The sequence below is a fragment of the Panulirus ornatus genome, chromosome 30 (genome assembly GCF_036320965.1).
Source record: "Panulirus ornatus isolate Po-2019 chromosome 30, ASM3632096v1, whole genome shotgun sequence".
Classification (NCBI taxonomy): Eukaryota; Metazoa; Arthropoda; class Malacostraca; order Decapoda; family Palinuridae; genus Panulirus; species Panulirus ornatus.
Window position 1 is genome coordinate 6,901,179 of NC_092253.1, and position 13,489 is coordinate 6,914,667.

The window sequence follows — 13,489 nt, forward strand, 5'->3', positions numbered from 1 at the left end:
GAGTGAAAGAGAACTTTCCTGTCGAAAAGGCAGAACCAGCGTTCAAGTGCTTACGGCAGGGATGTGTGTATATAAGCGTTACACGTAGTTCAGTGTCCCGTGTGAGATGTGAAGGATTGCATGCGTGTGTGTGTGTGTGTGTGTGGACTGAAAAGGCCAGCGGACCCAAGTGTGGGGTGGAAAGAAAAGACATTTGAGACAGGAGTGAGAAAAAGAGAGAGAGAGAAAGAGAGATAGATTCGTCTCGATGTGCCATCGCAATACCCCGTTTTTCGTTATACCCCGTTTTTCGTTATACCCCGTTTTTCGTTATACTCCGTTTGGTTTTTACCCATCACATACCTCTTCTCAATGACTCTATAAAGTTTCTTTTTTCCACTCCACTTATCCTTCACTGACTCAAGGATCTTACATCTCCTCTCAAGGACTTTCCCCATACCTTCCTACAGCAATATTTTTGCATATCATTACCTCAATAATAGTTCCCTCCGAGGTGATCATTTGCATAAACTTTTATGACTCTCTCTCTCTCTCTCTCTCTCTCTCTCTCTCTCTCTCTCTCTCTCTCTCTCTCTCTCTCTCTCTCTCTCTCTCTCTATCTCTCGATTTCTGTCACCAAATACGACTTACCTAACCCTCTTCACATCCATAGGAAAGGCGTCCCTATTCACTTTTCTATCATTCGATTTCGCATTCACTTTTGTGTCATCTGATTCCACATCAGTTCACCTTCATGGGGGGCGTTGCAAACACCAGAGCCATCCACAGACAGCTGATATATATATACATATAATGTCCTCCTCTCATCTTTTTCGGTGTATAAAGGGAGATTTCAAATTTACATACGATATTACCCTCAGACTCGTCCATTTGTTCGACAACGAAAAGACTCGCCACATTGCATTCTCTCCACCACTGTCATCTTCATCTCTTCTCAGAGAATTTTCGGTGTTCACCAGCCCTCAAAAATGAATTCTTACTCGACTTACAATCTCCCGGAGCGTTAGATATAGATGGTAGATCTTTGACGTACTCTCTTAAGCCGTCCTTGATATGCGTGCTAGGTGATATTCACTGATTTCAATCCTTTTTCTTTTTCTCCGTCTCCCTCGCCCTCACATAAACTCCTCGTCGGTTCAGAACACGTTGGACTACGTACAAAAGAACAGAGCGTCTACCAGCGCAACTCTCGTCTTCCCAAATCAACCCCCTGCCTACACCTGCCTCTGTTAAAACCAGATATGATAAGAGTTACTTTGAGTGGTATGGAATTCATGTAATCTATGACCCCCTCTCTGGTATTAGGTCACGGATGACGCCACGATTGCCCAGGGGTCGTGCTCTCTTGCTTAAGGGTCGTACCGTCGTGCTCAAGGGTCGTACCGTCGTGTTCAAGGATCGTATCGTCGTACTCGAGAGTATTACCGTCTTGCTCAAGGGTCGTACCGTCGTGCTCGAGGGTCGTACCGTCGTACTTAAGGGTCACACCGTCGTGTTCGAGAGTCGTACCGAGGTGCTTAAGGAGTTAATGACACAACTGACTTAGTATTAACTTGAGATTAGATCAGTGACTTCGTGAACACGAAATAACCTTACTGGAGTGGGAGAACTGTTGCTGTCCCTTCTCCTGTGGGACCCTTGTAACCTTACCGGAGTGAGAGAACTACTGCTGTACCACCTTCTGTGGGGACCCCTTAACGACCATACCAGAGGACTGGCGGGGAAACAGCCAATTTGCGAGTGATGTTAGTCATCTAACAATACCACTTCGTCAGGCACTGGTGGAATATGGATTCGCCTCAGGGTCATGATGACCTAAAAACGTTCTCAGGCTCGCTCTCTCTCTCTCTCTCTCTCTCTCTCTCTCTCTCTCTCTCTCTCTCTCTCTCTCTCTCTCTCTCTCTCTCCTCTTCATCTGGGGTTCGGAGTTCCATTCAACGTGTTTTGCTGAGGGGAATTTTTTTTTGATACATTATAGGTGCAATGCTGAATTTCCAGTGCATGGAGGGAACACACATATTCCTGCAAGCGTTCAATTGATATTTTCTTTTTCTCTCTCCTTTTCCTCATTTCCCTCCCAGCGCGATTAATTAAGAGGTGAGGAGGAAAACTGTTTTAGGATATTTCCCTTTTCTATTTTTTTTTGTAATCAGTCAATGTTCAATTTTGTCGACTCCTTATTCACACATTTTGATATTCGTAATATCAATACGATATTCTGTCGTGAAAAGAGGAAGACAAGCGTGTTAGAATGTAGTTAATGTTAATTTTTCATTGGATACCGTACACCTTACGTCACAGCACACACACACACACACACACACACACACACACACACACACACATACAAACACAAACAGATGTACAAAGCCACACAGACCAGCATCTTTGAATAATACAAGTGACAATGCCTGGATTGTTACCACGCGTTGCTGAGTTTGTAAACCCACATACAAAAACAAATACACTTACCTTTAAACGGTTGTGTGTATATTGTTTACAACCATCGAATTGTTTGCTCTACGTTGGTGTGCGGTGGCGGCTATTGTTTACCCTGACGTAAGATAGTTTACCCTGGCAACACATTTTTTTACGCAGGAAACGGTTGCTCCTCTCCCCCGACGAAAATGGTTTACCTGCCGACGACAAGTTGTTTACCCCGACCACAAGTTGTTTACCTTGGCAAAAGTTGCTATACCGTGACGAGGAGGAGGAAAGTGCTTTACCCCCTTACAATAAAATGTTTGCCACAACAGTCACTGTTTACCCTTACCAACAGTCACTGTTTACCCTTACCAACAGTCACTGTTTACTCTTACCAACAGTCACTGTTTACCCTTACCAACAGTCATTGTTTACCCTTACCAACGGTCACTGTTTACCCTTACCAACAGTCACTGTTTACCCTTACCAACAGTCACTGTTTACCCTTACCAACAGTCACTGTTTACCCTTACCAACAGTCACTGTTTACTCTTACCAACAGTCACTGTTTACCCTTACCAACAGTCACTGTTTACCCTTACCAACAGTCACTGTTTACCCTTACCAACACATTATCATGACGAACAAAATAGTACACACGTGAGACCCTCAGGTTTACCCCCCCCCCCCTTCACCCATCCCCCCCCTCCCATTTCAATATGGCCTCGTTCTCTTCTCCATACAGAAGGAAAGTGGGACAAGGGGAAGAAGAAGAAAAAAATGGAATGACGGAGAAGCGGGTTGGGATCACACTCCAGGTTGTAATGGGACGTTATTCGTCAGTATATATAGGGCTATGGGTGGGATATTGTTATGGAAGGGGGGGGGGGGAGGGGTAGGGGTGAGAGGAGGAGGAGGAGGGGGAAGGGGGGATATATATATATATATATATATATATATATATATATATATATATATATATATATATATATATATATGAGAGTTGTGAGAGGTGAAATTGGCAGTTTAAGTCGAGCGTTCTTCGCCTTTATTGGTTTTCTTGTGTTACTTCTCTCTCTCTCTCTCTCTCTCTCTCTCTCTCTCTCTCTCTCTCTCACTATAAATGGTGGAAGTTCTACAGGTAACTACTTTCCCCCTTTTTTTTTTTTCAACCTTATGAAGACGTACCTTAAAGGTCTTTGGTATACAACAGTATTGCACCTAACATTCAGGGAACACAAATATGTTTTTTCCTTAATAATTTATTCTATTTTTTTGGGGGGTTGTGGGGTTGTGGGTGTGGGTTTTGCGTTGGGGTGAAGGGGAATGGATGCTGGTCTAGGAAATGGCATTCAGACAGTAAAATCTTTATGGTTTCTCCTATTATAACTATTGGGGTTTTATGTCCTTCATACCTTAGGTGAAAAAGAAATCTGAGAAAAAAAAATTGTTATTTTCGCTTTTGATGGCGGTTGAACGAGCCCCCCCAAAAAAAAATGGAGAAAATATTCTGCGTGAGATTATTATTATTTTTTTTTCATCACAGATTGTTATTGACTGTTTGTTGTCCTTAAAGGAAGCCAAGGAGACCTAATTCGTGCTTGGGATTTAAGAGTTTAATGAACATTGTCCTTAAAGAAATTCCTCGTTTGGTAGATTTTTTTTTCTTTTTTTAATAGATTTTTTTTTTTTCACTCAGATGCGATGACTTAATATTTATCACTGTTATACCTGTTGTTATTGATATGCTGGTGTTGTATGATGGTTATATAACTGATATATGATGATTGATATGCTGGTGTTGTATGATGGTTATGTAACTGATATATGATGATTGATATGCTGGTGTTGTATGATGGTTATATGACTGTTATATAATGATTGATATACTGGTATAGTGCTAGTGGTATATACTGTCACGGGTTATACAGAAGTATGCGGAGGTTAGAACACACCCGATGGTAGTATTCGTAGTGTAGAAAGAAAGATAGATAGATAGATAGATAGATAGAGAGAGAGAGAGAGAGAGAGAGAGAGAGAGAGAGAGAGAGAGAGAGAGAGAGAGAGAGAGAGAGAGTTCTCACGACGGTAACCCCCCCCCCCCTCCTCTGAGTGAGCATTTGTGACGAGTCATCCAACCTGTAAGGGTCAGGTTGAAACACACACACACACACACACACACACACACACACACACACACACACACACACACGCCACCTATCATACTCAGAGGCCATGTGCTTCAGGGGCTCCATAACCAATGGTTGGCGCTGAATTATGAAGTAGATGATTTATATATAGATAGACATAGTATGATACATTGGCTTGTGTATAAGTCCTTCACCCTCTCTTGAGTACGAGAAGGAGTTGTTCCAAACTCCACCTGCTCGAGTGATAGGGTCACACCATCCTTGACGAGGCTGAATCTCTGGAAGTACACAATCCCCTCAAAGAACCTCTCACTCCAAAGGAGTCTAACACACTTCCCTGCTACAGCAAGTAGCGCTGCCTTTAGACTAAGGCTTTGGGAAAACACGAGGGGTCTTTTCATAAACATTGATCCTAAGGTGATTACAGATAATTACTGGTCCTGTGGTAATTATGATTAGAGATGAGAGTCGGTAGGTATCTCTGAGCACATACACACCACCCTGTGGCATCTGTGAGCGCCATTTTTTCCTCCTTATGAACGAGTACTTATCGTCCATATTCGCAGCTCCATAGAATTATGTGTGTGATTATGTAGGGCCTCCGTGGTGTAGAGGTTATCCTTCCTGACCGTGATGCATTCACGGGCCGCCCAGGGTCGAGCGAGTAGGTTCGAATCCTGGTTGCGGCAGTCGGTTCACAGACAACCCAGCTGTTCATCCACCCTCAGGAGTTGGTTGATGGAATAGGTACGTGGTGCAGGTTAAGGTGTATATATATATATATATATATATATATATATATATATATATATATATATATATATAGCGTTAATGAGATGGCTTAGATTAGGGCTCAGTTGCCCGTGCCTTCTCAGCCAACAAAACAAAAAAGCATATAGACATCCATGATGGTGTGTGCATTTTACATATACATTTAGACTCCGTATTATACCACGTTGTCTGCGAATTCCATTAGGGGGGGGGGAAAGAATAGATATTGTCTTTAGTGTACAGTAATCGGGGTTGGATTCTAATGGTGATTCCAGGCTATTAAAAAAAGTCATTAAGGAGAGTGCATTGATCATTAGCGGCCCGGGAACTTCCTTCGGTGTAACGAGAAATGACCCGTTTCTTCTCGAGGGTTCACATTATCATCAAAATGACCCTTAAACTCAGTACCATCGATAATTATGTAAATCTTTGAAATTTATTGATATTTTCTAAATTTTTTTACGACTATACAGTATATCTTCTTTCTATTTTGTATATATATATATATAGATGCTCTGTGGAAGGTATTAAGAGTATACGAATATAAGAATATCCATGAGACGTCTGTGGCGGTGGTGGTGGTGGGGAAGAGCCCACGAATCTCTCTCGAACACCACAAACCTCAATTGATCTTCGCGGAGGATTAGATTGCTATCAAACTTGGGAGGTAATGGCAGATTGCCAATTTGTTCTTGCAAATTAATGAGTCGCCGTCTTTGCCGAGCCAATCATGTTGAATACGCCGACCACACCCGACGCGCAGATGAAAGTAAGAGGTTAATAACGACACGGTGTGACGAAGAGGAGGAGGAAGAGGAGAAGGAGGAGGTTGATCATCATGTACCCCGGGTGCTGGAGGAGGGAAGTGCTATGCTCAAAAAGTTGTTGATTTCTTTTTTCTTTTGAGCACATGTTAAATTGGTAAGGTCCTGCAGACTCTAAATTCTTCCTCTCTCTTTCCCCCATTTAATTGGAGGTAAGCCGCTAAGGCCCCTTCCCTCCTCCCCCCCCAACCATCCCCTCCCCCTCCCACACACACAGTTTGAATAGTTCAAAAAGGTATTTCTCCTTTAATGTCATTTATTTGGTGTGTGTGTGTGTGTGTGTGTGTGTATGTGTGTGTGTGTCTTCCCTCTCTCCACACTGAGTGCTGTTTACACGATGCCGTCTGCAGCCTCAAACAGCTTTCTGTTATCTTCTGCTATCACAAGCAGGCTCCCCGATCTCTTCTGATATCACATAGAACCTCCCGATCTCCTATGTTATCACAGCGTCCCGATCTCCTGCTGCTATCACAGCGCCCCGATCTCCTGCTGCTATCACAAACCACCTCGAATGGAGTCTTTGGTTAGTCTCTGTTTGCATGTCTTCGTCAATGGTCGTAAAATATGGATCAGTTAGCCCGTAAACGTTTTCTTTTTTGTTGGGGGAAGGGGGGAGGGTAGTCACATGTGGTTGGACGATATTGTAGATGTTTGATTACAGGCTCCTGGCTCCATAGAACGTTTTCTTTTATTGTTTATCTTTATGGTAGTGAAATGCGAGTTGAGGAAGGTGTATGGGTTATTTTATTTCCCCTTGCGTAGGAACACTGTTTTCGTAACCGGAGGTGCATGCAGTGCGAGGTACATATGTTAGAAACAGGGAAACACAAGGACCTGCATCGATGGATATGTACATATGTACATATTCATATGTCTGAATGTGGATGTATATGTATGTGTATATGTTGATATGTATGTGTATGTATATGTACATGCATGTGCGTCTCTGTATGTGTATGTGCGTCTGTATATATATATATATATATATATATATATATATATATATATATATATATATATATATATATATATATATATATACATGTGCATATGAGTGGATGGGTTGTTCTTCGTCTGTTTCCTGGCGCTACCTCGCTAACGCGGAAAACAGCGATCAAGTATGATAAAGAAATGTATATATATATGTTTTTTGTTGTCCTCTGAGCCCACATTGTTTGTGTGTAACATTACAATTCAGCAATACTACAAACACACACACACACACACACACACACACACACACACACACACACACACACACACACACACACACACGCTAAAAAAAAGCTTGACAGACGATAAAGCCAAATGGTTCCGATATGAAACATTGTTCAGCCCCCCCCCACACACACACACACACACACACAACGAGGGTGGACTGCGGCAACCACCATTACTCTACACTGATCGTATCCTTCGTGGATATTTGGGAATGTGATACGATTCCAGCGGTGTTGAGCGTTACCTCCCCCCCCCCTCCTCTTCCATCTCTCTCTCTCTCTCTCTCTCTCTCTCTCTCTCTCTCTCTCTCTCTCTCTCTCTCTCTCTCTCTCTCTCGCCACACATCTATATAAGATGTGATGTAGAGAACGTGGTGTAACAGAGCGCCCGTCAGAGTAATGTAGGGTGAGAGTGTGGGAACGCGAATAAGGTTAATCGTGAATGTGGGTTTTCTTTTTTTATATATATATGTTCAGCAACCTCCCCCTCCCGCCCGCATCTCTGATTTCAAAGTTGTTTAATGAAGACTCGCCATCGGTTATCATTTGATTCATTGGCACTAGATCATGTCATTCTCTACGTGCACATTGTTCACCGGGACTGATGATAAACTCTTTGTCTTTTGGTGGTAGAGTGTGCTGGAGGGAGGTGGTAAAAGGGGTTCTGTATGGACAGGAACATCCAAAGGAGGATCATGTTAAGGAAGATCCAAAGATGTGATACTGGGAGAGTACATGGCACATTAGAGAGAGAGAAGATGACGGAGTGGAATCGAGTCTCCTTATATTTTACGTTTATTATTTACCTGATCCGTTAACCATCCAAGACTAGCCATTGCTTCTGGACCCTCGTGTGAATATTAGTGGAACATAGTGACACCCTGGATTTTATTTTTTGAGACTGAACACTGACGAAAATAACATGAACACTGAAAAAAAAAACACACGAAAGGGAAAATTTATGATAAAGATATTTACTTTAAATTTTAGTTAAAGCTTTACGTAAATCAGGTGTGGTCATTTAAACTATTTAGTGGACTTCCCCAAAAGAGCATTTCTCTCTTCAATCTTTCTTCTTCTTCTTTTTTTTTTCAGTATCTTCCGACACGACCTACCACTGCCTCCTGCAAACCACAACACCACAAGCGACCTCTCGTAAGGCAGACGACCTCACAACTCACATCACAACAGCCCACGACCTCTTAATTACATCACAACACCCTTTGACACCACCACAACAACCAAAACAAGTTCGTCTTTTTTTTTTTTCTGTCACAACAAACCAAGTTCGTTCTTTCTGGGTCTCAATTTCGGTCGACGTGTTCGAACGTTTAGTTAATATCCGCTGGAGAATGGTTCCGTCCCACCGTCGCTCGCCACTCGCCCTTATCAAACACCCCAGAGTAACGTAGCTGATCATCTTCCCTCCCTTTTTTTTTTTTATATAGTTCCGTCGGTTGATGTCTTAATTCCACCATCTGTAGGCGTAACGCCCTCATACTTGGCTCTTGATTCCTCAGGCAGTATATCGAAGAGGTCGATCATTTCGTCCAAGTAGCATCACACACACACACACACCCACACCACACACCCTCACACACACACACACACACACACACACACACACACGCAGAGTGGTCGCTGCCACCGCTGTTCTTCTCCTTAGGAACGTCGAAGCCAGAGCCAACTGGCGGGACGCCCTGTCCCATAGGACACGCTCCCAGAATTTTCGCCCGAGTTTCGAACTCGTCGTCGGAAATCAGATCCCAATGATGGCCAGACTTGCCAAATAAGTCAATATTTACTGATCTCTTTTTTTTTCTAAGGAGGGGAAGGGAGGGAAGGGGAGTGGGAAGGGAAGGGAAGGGGACAGGAGAGGGCCGGATGAGACCGCCGCGATCCTGGATGATAGGAAAAGGGAGGGAAGGAGGAGGGTTGTGGGATGGGTGTGTGTGGAGGGGGATGTGTGGTGTCACACAACATGGACCACAGTCCTGGATGGTAGGAGGAAAGGGAAAGGAGGAGAAGGGAGGGAAGATCAGACGACGAAGTCCACAGTGCTGGCTGGTGTGGGGGTGTGGGTGTGTGGGGTTGGGTCTTGGTCTTTGGGAGTGAAATGCCGTCACGGAGCCCGTATTATAATAATGATCAGCAGTACACAATCGGTGTATGTGAGCCGGGAAAATGTAGACTCCTTTTGGAGTGAGAGGGTCTTTGACGAGACTGTATTCCCAAAGATACAGGCTCGCCAAAGGTGACTCTTCACACGATGTGTAACGTCGTTACCGGGAGTCCGGTAACACCGATGTGTATACCTAAGTATATATATATATGTGACAAGAATTTATATACCTGCCGAAACGAAGTGGATATTCCTTGTCTCATTTTTGTACGCGCTGAGGTCATGAGACCTAAACTTCAAGAGACAAGTTACTCAAAAAAAAAAATAGGGAAGTCTAAAGTTATTCGATAGACAGGAAGTCTAAAGTTATTCGATAGACAGGGAGAGACAAAAATATCTGCAGGAAAAACCGGTGTTGACATCTCTTCCTGTTTATCTCGCTATTCATCCCTGGTGTTGAGCTGTTCGTCCTCTTCAACAAAGGAACAGGAAAAATGGTGCAACACTTCAGTTTTTTTTCCCACCTCCCCCGACGCAAACAACTCTCACAACAATTTTCCCAAACATTTTGGCCAAATATCTAGGCCTGTCCCCCACCATTTTAAAGTCAGCGATGCGAGTAGGTGTTCTTTAAATGTTTATGAACCTCATATTTTTTTTGTGTTCTCGATGTATACATGCTTGTTATCTAGCGTATCTATCTGTTATCTAGCGTATCTATCTGTTATCTAGCATGTAACTACCCGTAACTCTCTGTTATCACAAGGGAATAGCTGTTGTACCAATGGAGTCTTGGGTTCTGACTGCTAATGGTAGATATGTTGTCATCTCTCGTTGGAGGACCTTAAAGATGGTGTGTTATGGTACGGACGCAAAACGGAAGCGTAGGATAGTGAGCTTGAAGCGTAGGATAGTGAGCTTCAAGCGTAGGATAGTGAGCTTCAAGCGTAGGATAGCGAGCTTCAAGCGTAGGATAGCGAGCTTCAAGCGTAGGATAGTGAGCTTCAAGCGGAGGGTAGTGAGCTTCAAGCGTAGGATGGCGAGCTTCAAGCGTAGGATAGTGAGCTTCAAGCGTAGGATGGTGAGCTTCAAGCATAGGATAGTGAGCTTCAAGCGTAGGATAGTGAGCTTCAAGCGTAGGATGGTGAGCTTCAAGCGTAGGATAGCGAGCTTCAAGCGTAGGATAGCGAGCTTCAAGCGTAGGATAGTGAACTTCAAGCGGAGGGTAGTGAGCTTCAAGCGGAGGATAGCGAGCTTCAAGCGTAGGATAGCGAGCTTCAAGCGTAGGATAGCGAGCTTCAAGCGTAGGATAGCGAGCTTCAAGCGTAGGATAGTGAACTTCAAGCGGAGGGTAGTGAGCTTCAAGCGGAGGATAGCGAGCTTCAAGCGTAGGATAGCGAGCTTCAAGCGTAGGATAGCGAGCTTCAAGCGTAGGATAGTGAGCTTCAAGCGTAGGATAGTGAGCTTCAAGGAACATGACTGTGTAAGACAAGCACATTTTGACCCTTATTGTCGGGACGTCCCCCGGTTGCTCTATTAAGAGCCGATGGTAAAGTAAGGAGTTTGCCACAGATTGAGCAAAGGCGAATGAGGTAAATGTATAGAGGAAATGATAAACGAAATCCACAGAGTATTGGAACTTGTGCAGATGACTGATGAATAGGGTTGGGGACTTCTCTATAGTTATAAGGAACTTGTTTTTTTTTGGCTCGATGAGTGACTTTGTGAGATCGAACACCATGCTGTTGCACGCAGGGTGACTGGCGACCTTTCTAAATCAAAACCAACCCTTTGCGAGCAAGGTTACGGGACTTCTATTTTTTTTTTGTTGTCTAAATCTAACTATGGTCCTGCCGTAGGTGAAGGCCCCGTGCCGGTGGGCGTGGTAAATCGCCAGATACAGCAGCCTGTTAGAGAGGGCATATAGCATACACACACACTCGATGCCGTAGTACACAAAGCTTCGTCTCGTGATTCAGTTAAACGAAATGATTTTGATACATTAATCATCAGAATCATCATGAATTATTAATTGCAAAAAAAAGGAATCAAAATGAAATGATCATACGATCATATCCACGGGGATTAATATTAATCATCATCATATCCATGGGGATTAATATTGATCATCATCATCATCATATCCATGGGGATTAATATTGATCATCATCATCATCATATCCATGGGGATTAATATTGATCATCATCATCATCATATCCATGGGGATTAATATTGATCATCATCATCATATCCATGGGGATTGATATTGATCATAGATTAATGAGAGACTATCCTACTAAACATTTAGAAGTCAGTTATAGGGCATCGGATGATAATACCTGAGCTGGCTCTCCCCCCTGGAACTTTCATTGTAAAATATGTTAAATGTGTTAGATTTTCCGGCGTGGGACAACTTTTAAATTCACTTTTAATTACCATTATAATTTACAGAACTATAGCTCTCTCTCATTTTTTTTTCCTCCTCCTCCTCGGTGTAATGAGTTCATCCTCTTTTTTTTTTTTGAGCAATGCTTTTGTGTTGATATGATTCTGCTAAATGACCTCCCCCCCCCACCTCTGAGCCAGAGGGTGAAGCTTCTGGAATACTCCAGGTTTAATTAGGGGTCTAATTAGTGCCTCCTGTATACCTCCTCTTTTTTGGGGGGCGTCTGTGTCTTGCTATATGTGGCCTCCATGTATCTGCCTGTGTCTGTGCATGTGTCTGTCACGCGTCTCCATTGTTATGTCAGAGTGAGGTGTGTCATATCGTGAGATGTTGGGTTCCAGAAATGTCTTTGGCCATGAGAATCTCTGGGTAAATTCAGACGAATGATTTGGTGCCTTGATTGTTTTTGTTTGTTTGTTGTTGTTGGTCTCATTGGTTTTAATATATTTGCAGGCCTTTGGATGGTGCGAAGGTCCTTCGAACATTCTGAGATGTTTGAGAAGGTTCCTTTTTTTTCTTTTCCATCCGATGAGCTTCGCCAGTGCCAGATAAAGTTCAAGTTGTTCCAGGTAAAGTTCCAACTGTTTTAGGTAAAGTTTCAGATACTCCAAGTAAAGTTTTAGCTGTTCCATTTGAAGTTCCAGCAGTTCTATGTAAGGGTCCAAGTGAAGTTTCAATTTTAAGTACAATTCCAGATCGATCCATGTAAAGTTTCAGCAGTTCCAGGTGAAGTTCGAATTCCAGGCGAGTTTCAGCAGTTCCAGGTGAAGCTCGAATTCCAGGCAAGTTTCAGCAGCTCCAGGCAAAGTTCCAGCATTTCCAGATAGAATCCCAGATCCAAGAAAAGTTTCAGTTCCACATAAACCTCCAATTGCAGGTAAAATTCCTGCAGTTCCAGGTAAGCCTCCAATTCCAGGTAAAGTTCCTGCAGTTCGAGGTAAACCTCCAATTCCAGCTAAAGTTCCTGCAGTTCCAGGTAAGCCTCCAATTCCAGCTAAAGTTCCTGCAGTTCCAGGTAAGCCTCTAAATCCAGGTATTTTTTTTTTTTTTTGCATTTCCAGGTAAAGATCTCCGCTATTTCCCCAGAGATTAACGTGGGTCGTTGCGCCTTAAGTCGCACTCAGCCTCGCCATTACCACCCCACTGAAGCTGACGATTAATAAATACGACGCAAGTGTAAGTCTTCCTCCGCTCTTGGCTCTCCGGCTGAGTGAGGTTTGAAGAGCTGTTATTCTGTACGTGGCTGGAGACGTTCTCAAGAACTTGTTCTGTACGTGGGTGGAGACGTTCTCAAGAACTTGTTCTGTACGTGGGTGGAGAAGTTCCCAAGAGCTATTCTTCTGTACGTGGGTGGAGACGTTCTCAAGAACTTGTTCTGTACGTGGGTTGAGACGTTCTCAAGAACTTGTTTTGTACGTGGGTGGAGACGTCCTCAAGAACTTGTTCTGTACGTGGGTGGAGACGTTCTCAAGAGCTATTCTTCTGTACGTGGCTGATGAAGTTCCCAAGAACCGGTTCTTCTGTACGTGGC